Here is a 10,033-nt window from a genome sequence, read left to right on the forward strand (position 1 = left end):
CAGTGATGCTGTGTGTCATTTTAATATAGTTCCAGAAGTAGAAATTGAAATTCTAAGGAGGATGGGTATAAACCCTGGTACAAACCCATCGCAGGAGTTGCTGCATCAATGGAAAATGAGGACAAAAGTGCGAAACAACATTCAACACCTGAAGTAGAAGCAAGAAGGAGGTATCTGAGAGACAGAAAGAAGCTGAAATTGGACCAATATGAAGCTGCTGAAGGGAGACATATGATGCTGGAGGCTTCTAGACTCTGAAAGTTTGTGGTTCATTTCCTGTAAGTAGAAATTTTAGAATATTTAATTTTTTTAGACATGACGTCTCAGCCAAATATGATGATACCAAGAAGATATTTGTGTCATTTTGAAGCTTGAAATGTCCCCTAGTGCCTGACAATGAATAAAATAACATTAAAATAATTAATAATTATCTTTGGATATTTTTACATAATTATGCAACATAAAACACTATCATATTTTACATATATGGTAATATTAATTAATGTAAATGGAAATAAAAAATAGCTCTATGTCAAGTACTAAACAATAGTTTTAGCTATAAAACAGTGAAACAACTGAGGCTCCATCTTAAAAACTGTATGAGATATCATGTTTCAAGTTTCAAATCAAAATTATAAACAAAATAATTTTTATAAACAATTTAGAAACAATTTCAAGGGATCTGTTCAGTTCATTCTCTTTCCGGTACTATACTCAATTGTTTACAAATTTTAAAGGGCAATATTATGCAAAACAAAATTGTTTATATGTAAAGAAGTACATATACCTAAAGGCAATTTATTCATTTTGTTCGTCTATAGTTGAGTTGAGATTTCTGAAAGGTCTAACCAGCTTAATTAAAAATAGAAGAAAAAAGGTGCTTTCAGATTGTACGACATAAAAACATAAAAATTACATTATTTTGTTTTGTTATAAAATAAAATAAATTGCTGTATTGAAGGACAACGTTTTATAGCTAAATGAAAAAGTAATGATATTTCATCAACATACTCTCGGGTTCCAGAATCTACACTATTTTCGTTGAAATTTTTTAGTTTTCCGAAAATGTAAGGTTCGAAATTTGGAATGTAATGTTCATTACGGTGGTCAACAGTCATTTTGCGCCAGACATAAAACGATCAAGTTCTTACTAATTTCGACCTCCTGAATTAAAAAAATAACAAGAAAAATGTTCCAGCAGTTCGGGTTTTCGAGGTGAACAATATAATTAATTTTCTATAGGCCTATATTTTATTTAAAAAATCACCGTATTTCTTGTGAAACTATTTGTGATGACTTATTATGTGGAAAACAATATTAGTATAAGTAGGCCACCATGTTAGAAACACTTGTAGAAATGTAAATTATTTTATTGCCCTTTTACGAATCTATTTGGAGGAGGTGAAACAGGTTCGCGATATGAATTCGCTTGAGTTTACATGATTTTACTTGAGATGTGTATTTATTTCACTCTGAGCTTTGATGACATTACTGTAGTTTATATTTCGCAATATACTACTCTGTAAAAACCATTTATAGAAGCAGAACTTCTTTTAATGCCCTTTTCGTTTCCATTTGGAGGGGGAGATTCAGGTTCGCCACATGAAATCACTTCAGTTTACCAGGAGATTTCCTTGATGTTAGTACTCTGTATAAGACGTATATTGCTTTAAAAAGTGCTTTAATGATAACATTCAAAGTACGAATGTTTAAATGTGCTGATTTGAAGGTTGTAGCATTGTTTCTTAGAATGCAATTATGGCTACACAAAATCTTTCTGTGCGAATGGGATATGCTCGAAATAAGCATTATAAAATAAAAGTATGGCCAACAAAATTACTAGAGCCAGGGAAGAAAAATATTATACATCAACTCATTGTACCTCAAAGTAAAGTAATTTCATCCCGTTTACACATTAAGTTAGGGTTAATGAAGAATATTGTTAAAGGGATGACTCATGAAACTGATGCATTTAGTGACTCAAAAATAAAAGAGAAAGTTTTCAACGGACCACAAATTACAGTAATAATGAAGGACAATCACTTCGAATCTTTGTTGGAAGGAAAAGAGAGAGCCACATTCAAGAGGCTGTATTAAATTTTCTGGGTAACCGTGGAAGTTTATTTTTATTTTATTGGGTTATTTTACGACGCTGTATCAACATCTAGGTTATTTAGCATCTGAATGAAATGAAGGTGATAATGCCGGTGAAATGAGTTCGGGGTCCAGCACCGAAAGTTACCCAGCATTTACTCGTATTGGGTTGAGGGAAAACCCTCGGAAAAACCTCAACCAGGTAACTTGCCCCGACTGGGATTCGAATCCGGGACACCTTGTTTCGCGGCCAGACGCGCTGACCGTTACTCCACAGGCGTGGACACCGTGGAAGTGAGTACTACGAACAACTAGTACAAAATTTACTGTTGGCGTTTGAAGCTATGGGTTGTAACATAGCCCTTAAAATTGACTTCATTTACTCCCATCTTGACTTCTTCCCCGAGAATTGTGACAAATTCAGTGATGAGCATTGTAAGCCCTTTGATAAAGAAATTTTATCTATTTAAAAAAGATACCAAGAACAGTGGAGTACCAATAAGCTAGAAGATTATTGTTGGACTTTAGCTCGTGATGAACCTGATGCCCAGTATAAAAGAAAATGCAGAAAAAGAAAGCTGTAATCTTCTGAACGGTGAGTATTTAACTTTACGGTCGTTATATAAAGCAATATTTTGAATAGACATAAATTTGAAAATTTCTAAAAAAAACCGTAACCTGAAACTGTTTTTTATTGTCATATTCGTATTCAGGAGGTTCAAATTATGTAGAAAACATGTATCACATGCCCAGTGCAAAAAAAAAAAAAAAGTTAAAATTTCTTACGCAATGATCAACATTAGTTTTAAAAGTAATTATTAGGGATTAGACATTTACTTCAATGATCGAATGTCGAATTAACCTATCTCTATTGTATTATTATTTGAAAAAGTTTTGATTCCTACAGATGTTTCTAATCTATGTCTTCTACCAGTAAGTTCATTACCATATGATTGACATAATGTAGTATCACAGACTGTGGTAGTATGATAAAAAGACGGTGAAATTTCATCTGTCTACTTTCACTTGTTCAAGAGAAAATGGGGACACATGCAAATAAATGTAATTTTTAAAAAGCAAATACACAGATGAACACGTGGTAAGAACTATATTTCCTTAACTGCACAGTCGCAACATTGAAGTTCATCTCCTATTATGAAAACGCAGCCAACATAGTATAGAATGAATTTCTGCTACAAAATTAATAAAACAAGAGGAAGAAGAACTCCAAGCCAAAGAGTGAATTTTATAATGATAAAAATCAAGTAACATGAGTGCAATATTTGCTGGCCTTCTATGCCCAAGGTTGCGGGTTCGATCCCGGGCCAGGTCGATGGCATTTAAGTGTGCTTAAATGCGACAGGCTCATGTCAGTAGATTTACTGGCATGTAAAAGAACCCCTGGGAGACAAAATTCCGGCACATCCGGCGACGCTGATATAACCTCTGCAGTTGCGAGCGTCGTTAAATAAAACATAACATTTAACATTGAGTGCAATATATAAATGCATCATAAAATGCACGTTATATCAGTTTCTTTACAAAACTAAAAAATACGGTTTAAATATAAAATACGAAAACGACAATATTTAAATTCCATTGCAGCCGGTTGACTACATTTAAAATCAGGTCGAAAGTTCTCAACCCAAGTAATGTACCTTCAATTTTCTTACCTACAGCTTTTATTCACTGACGCTAGTTCCATTTTTTCGTTCTCTATGGAATTCGCGTTCATCGCTCAACGTGTAACAAAGCCCTCTTCAACAATGCAAATGACATATTGGACCGCCATTATGAGTTTTTATTTCATTTAATGCAAGAAAAGATAGCGCTTTATGTGTATTGAGGAGCTCGGATCGATTCTCATGGGACAATCAGGATGAAGCTTTTTCCACTGAGGTAAGCTTTCTAATTATATTACGATTCCTGCTTGAAAACTACAACAGCAAGTAGGGAATAAAACATTTACGTTTGTAGCGTCAATGGCTATTCCAGGAATAAATGTGTATATTAGGGGGCTGATAATTAAGACTCCATTGGACAGGCATATTTAAAAACACTAACGAATGCACGACGCAGTTTGAAAATTACTGAGGACAATGAGGTTTTATGGTTTTAATAAATTACGCTCGTTTTATGACCATCCTATCTTACTAATAAATATTAATAAAATAAATCATACAATGCTACACATGTGAAAGTTTGGAAACATGTGAATCGTAAATAGTATTTAAACAGTATTTTAAATTTGGATAATACTGCGAAATGAATACAAACTCACAAAAATACGAATCAATAAAAACATGTAACATCACCAATAAAAATTATTATAACATAATCGTAATAGAAAATAAATAGGTAGTTTCCTAGTAGCCGGTACTCGTTAGATAGATCATTTTTGTTTTTACACAATGGCTCCTTTCTGAAAAGAAATTTAATAGTTTGTTACTAGATGTGATTCTAGTCATTTTGTAATATATTTTTGGTCCAGGGAAAATATGCATCTTTTATAATTATACAACAATGGCCGACTTAACAGCTTATGTCACGAGTACCGGATACTAGGAAACTTCCAATAAATATTAATAATAATTATTAATATCATTAATACAATTAAAGGTCTAAAAATATATATAATAATTATCAGTTTCATATCTGGGTTCTCTGATCCATGAAAACAGATTACCGAAATAGGCTGAATGAAGATGCAGAAATGAGGCTACACCTTCCCGCCCTAAAACCAAATACAGTAATTATACAACAATTTTGTAGCCTTTAAAAAAGAACATATTCACCTCACCAATCACAACAATTCAGTTCTATATTTTATATAATTACGTGTGTTATTTATTAAATACTATTAACTTAAAATATATTAACATTTGCATCGTAAGCATTATTTTTTTTTCTTTTAATGATCTTACGACAGTTCATAGTAGGCCTACTAAGTAAAGCGAATGTGCACTTCAAACTAAACTGAAAATGCAATTATTGACAATGTATGTGCATTATTAAATAGTTTAAATCTACAGCTACACCCACTTCAATAAAATGTGTAATAATACTTACTTACAAATGGCTTTTAAGGAACCCGGAGGTTCATTTCCGCCCTCACATAAGCCCGCCATCGGTCCCTATCCTGTGCAAGATTAATCCACTATTTATCTTCATATCCCACCTCCCTCAAATCCATTTTAATTTTATACTGCCATCTATGTCTCGGCCTCCCCAAAGGTCTTTTTCCCTTCAGTCTCCCAACTAACAATCTATATGTATTTCTGGATTCGCCCATACGTGCTACATGCCCTGCCTATCTCAAACGTCTGGATTTAATGTTCCTAATTATGTCAGTTGAAGAATAATATGCATGCAGTTCTGCGTTGTGTAACTTTCTCCATTCTTCTGTAACCTCATTCCTTTTAGCCCCCAAATATTTTCCTAAGAACCTTATTCTCAAACATCCTTAATCTCTGTTTCTCTCTCAAAGTGAGAGTCCAAGTTTCACAACCATACAGAACAATGTGTAATAATAATAATAATAATAATAATAATAATAATAATAATAGTAGTAGTAATAATAATAATAATAATAATAATAATAATAATAATAATAATAATAATAATAATAATAATAATAATAATTCTAACAATTAAGGACCTTCGAAACCCTTCCATACCACATATGAGACTGTTATTTGATTTGCGTTGTGTTAATTTATATTCTAATGAAAGTGAGAAATGTATTAATATTACTAATGAATAGCCATTTTTAGAAAGGAACTAAGTCAAAATTTGCTACTATTCAGGAGTGCAAAGAAACTTATTTTCAAGAATAGGCTAAATATGAGTGTACCAGTCCCGTACTATAAATATCAACTTGAACTTGAAAGTATTAATCATTTCATCAGTAAAAAAATACAAATTTTGACTTAGTCCCTTTCTAAAAAGTCTTATTCAAATATATATATTATTTGTTGTTGTTGTTTGCTAGTGCTGAATTTCTGACAATAAAATCATTAATTCTCTCTCTCTCTTTTTCCATTATTTTCCACTCAAGGACGCTAAGTTGATAGTGGCTGGGCAATGTTGAAGATGATTTTGATCCATTTCCTCACAGGTGGTTTATATTAATTATTGGATAAAGTACACATATTTTATCACCTAATAACATAATATTTGGCTGACCTGCGGTAACGTATGCTTAAATTCTATTTGTTCCACATAAAATACTAATTTTTACTGAATTTAAATATTATAATAATAATAATAATAATAATAATAATAATAATAATGATAATAATAACGCTATTCTTGCGAGGGTTGTGAAGGACGAGTATTTTCCCTGGACCAAAAAATGAAATACAAATTAAGTAACAATTAGTATTTTACAGTGGACCTACTACTGAAGCCGTTCATTTTCATTCTTTAGGTTATCCTAGTAGTTAAGAAAACAATGTGCCATGAAATGCCGTTTCTGTGGTCATCATTTACCAATATTTCCCCCTTTGTTTCTTAAAATAATATTTATGTTACACGTTAATTTTTTTTTGTTCTTGTTTACGTTATGATGCACAATTCGGTCTATACAAAAAATATCTTCGTAGGTTACACAATGCACATTACTGAAATTGGTGTGGAATGATTTATTATGGATAGTATACAAGACTGATTTAGAAATGTGTTAAAGGAATTATTCTTACATCGAATGTATGCTTGATGGATTAAAATTATCGTATTTTATTGCCTAGATATAATTAAGTTAAGTTGAATTCACAAACATGTTGAAGAATTTCGTCTTGTGCAAAGTCGGATGCAGCCTGGACCAAATGATCATATCTTTATTATGTAATTTACTTTATAAAGTTTGTTCCAGCATGGTTCAGAATAGATATTGAACTGCCTACTCATGCGCAGGATATGATTAAATATAAACTTACAATTAAATAAATTATTAAGGGAAATTAATATAAGGTTTGATAATTAGTTGCTAAATATGTCTTATTCATTCATTCGTTCATAGTGTTCTGCCCAAGGTCAGGTCTTTCACTACAAACCCAGCATTCTCCAGTCTTTTCTGTTTTCTGCCTTCCTCTTTGTCTCCGCATATGATCCATATATCTTAATGTGGTCTATCATCTGATATCTTCTTCTGCCCCGAACTCTTCTCCCGTTTACCATTCCTTCTAGTACATACTTCAGTACGCAGTTTCTTCTCAACCAATGACCTAGCCAATTCCTTTTCCTCTTTCTGATCAGTTTCAGTATCATTCTTTCTTCATCCACTCTTTTCAACACTACTTCGTTCCTTATTCTGTCTGTCCATTTCACACGTTGCATACTTCTTCATATACACATTTAAAATGCTTCTATTCGCTTCTCTTCACTTCGTCGCCATGCCCATGTTTCTACCCCATACAATGCTACTTTCCACATAAAGCACTTCACTAGATTCTTCTTTAGTTCTTTCTCCAGAGGTCCGCAGAAGATACTCCTGTATTAGTCTTATATCCTTGTGAATATTGGTTATAAATTTTTTCAATTGTGATCGCTTTATATAATAATTACAGACTCTTGTTTTTGTAATTTCTGCTAATTTAGCGTATTGCTTATATTAATTGTTTATTTTGTCTTCTTCTTTCAGTTTATCTACAGCGCGGTTTTGATCTCCCAACCATGAGCATTTGCTCATACGAGAGGCAAATTCTTTAATTTATATATCTGTTTTTTGTTTAAATATTTGACACGTACATTTTTGTTCGACGATGTAATGGCTCTTTTAATGAATTTTTATGTCTTTTGTATTTAACACCTATTTTTGTAGTTTCCTAATTGTAATCGTTATTGTAACATGATTGTTTCCTAAATAAATTGAAAAAAATTACAAAAATATAATAATAATAATAATAATAATAATAATAATAATAATAATAATAATACTTACAAATGGCTTTTAAGGAACCCGCAGGTTCATTGCCGCCCTCACATATGCCCGCCATCGGTCCCTATTCTGTGCAAGATTAATCCAGTCTCTATCATCATATCCTACCTCCTTCAAATCCATTTTAATATTATTCTCCCATCTACGTCTCGGCCCTCCCAAAGGTCTTTTTCCCTCCGGCCTCCCAACTAACACTCTATATGCATTTCTGGATTCGCCCATACGTGCTACATGCCCTGCTCATCTCAAATGTCAGGATTTAATGTTCCTGATTATGCCAGGTGAAGAATACAAAGCGTGCAGTTCTGTGTTGTGTAACTTTCTCCATTCTCCTGTAACTTCATCCCTCTTAGCCCCAAATATTTTCCTAAGAACCTTATTCTCAAACACCCTTAACCTATGTTCCTCTCTCAGAGTGAGAGTCCAAGTTTCACAATCATTAAGAACAACCGGTAATATAACTGGTTTATAAATTCTAACTTTCAGATTTTATGACAGCAGACTGGATGATAAAAGCTTCTCAACCCAATAATAACAGGCATTTCCCATATTTATTCTGTGTTTAATTTCCTCCCGAGTATCATTTATATTTGTTACTGTAGCTCCAAGATATTTGAACTTCTCCACCTCTTCTAAAGATAAATTTCCAATTGTTATATTTCCATTTCGTATAATATTCTCGTCACGAGTCATAATCATATACTTTGTCTTTTCGCGATTTACTTCCAAACCTATCGCTTTACTTGCTTCAAGTAAAATTCCCGTCTTTTCCCTAATCGTTTGTGGATTTTCTCCTAATATATTCACGTCATCCGCATAGACAAGCAGCTGATGTATTCCGTTCAATGCCAAACCCTCTCTGTTATCCTGTACTTTCCTAATGGCATACTCTAGAGCAAAGTTAAAAAGTAAAGGTGATAGTGCATCTCCTTGCTTTAGCCCACAGTGATTTGGAAACGCATCTGACAGAAACTGACCTATACGAACTCTGCTGTACGTTTCACTGAGACACATTTTAATTAATCGAACTAGTTTCTTGTGAATACCAAATTCAATAAGAATATCATGTAAAACTTCTCTCTTAACCGAGTCATATGCCTTTTTGAAATCTGTGAATAACTGATGCACTATACCCTTATACTCCCATTTTTTCTCTATTATCTGCCGAATACAAAATATCTGGTCAATAGTTGATCTATTACGCCTAAAACCACACTGATGATCCCCAATAATTTCATCTACATATGGAGTTAATCCTCGTTTAAATCTTTAAAATTCATTATTGCACATTTCTGAAATTTTCTAGGAACATCAGGAGCGCATGCAGTTGGAAGGCATCGACGCCAAGGAGGACATGCAGCCCATGGAGTGGGAGTCTGCAACTAACCCAGTCGAACATCTGGCTACAACAGAATACCAGACAATGGAATGGGATACCCAGTGGAAGTAATGCTAGTGAACTAATCGTTTCGCCAAAAAGGTAAGGCCTTGCGGCTTTCATCTTTATTAGGTCACATAACTTAATTAGCATGAACTATTACTCCAGCAGTATTTCTGGTCCGCATTGCACTAGCAGGAAACTGAAGGTTTAAGATTATTTACCTCCAGAAATAAAAGGCTTTTGTTTTGAGAATTATTCTAATTCAGTGGTGGGCAAAATGAACGCAACCCACAAGACAGGATTTAAATGGCAACTACATACCTTGGGAGGGGTTGCACTCTACAGTGCAGTGACGGATTTACAGACAGTTGCGCCACTACACTCCTACCTACCATACGTAGTTAGAATAGTCCATTAACTTGATATTTAATTAATCATTTTTCAAAGTATTTTCTTCGAAATTGGGATTTATATCTGTGTATGCTATTTTCAGTTGCGCAAGAAGATGAGCATCGCTTAAGGGGAGTCTGTACTGCCTATCCCAGCAATGTAAATTTCATCTAATTTAGGTGCACTATTCTCAGGACCTACATAAGATACACATTTGAAATTTTTAGGGG

The 10,033-nt window shown here is 33.3% G+C and overlaps 1 protein-coding gene across 1 annotated transcript in view; it reads left to right on the forward strand.

Moving 5' to 3' along the window:
• The window catches only part of LOC138715580 (uncharacterized), a 387,038-nt gene extending 377,538 nt beyond the window's left edge, over positions 1–9,500 (forward strand). Inside the window, exon 3 of the transcript XR_011336495.1 lies at positions 9,339–9,500. The gene's annotated coding sequence lies outside the window, so the exon portion shown is untranslated. The remainder of the gene's footprint in view (positions 1–9,338) is intronic.
• The last annotated feature ends 533 nt before the right edge of the window (positions 9,501–10,033 follow it).

Source organism: Periplaneta americana, chromosome 15 (genome assembly GCF_040183065.1).
Source record: "Periplaneta americana isolate PAMFEO1 chromosome 15, P.americana_PAMFEO1_priV1, whole genome shotgun sequence".
Lineage (NCBI taxonomy): Eukaryota > Metazoa > Arthropoda > Insecta > Blattodea > Blattidae > Periplaneta > Periplaneta americana.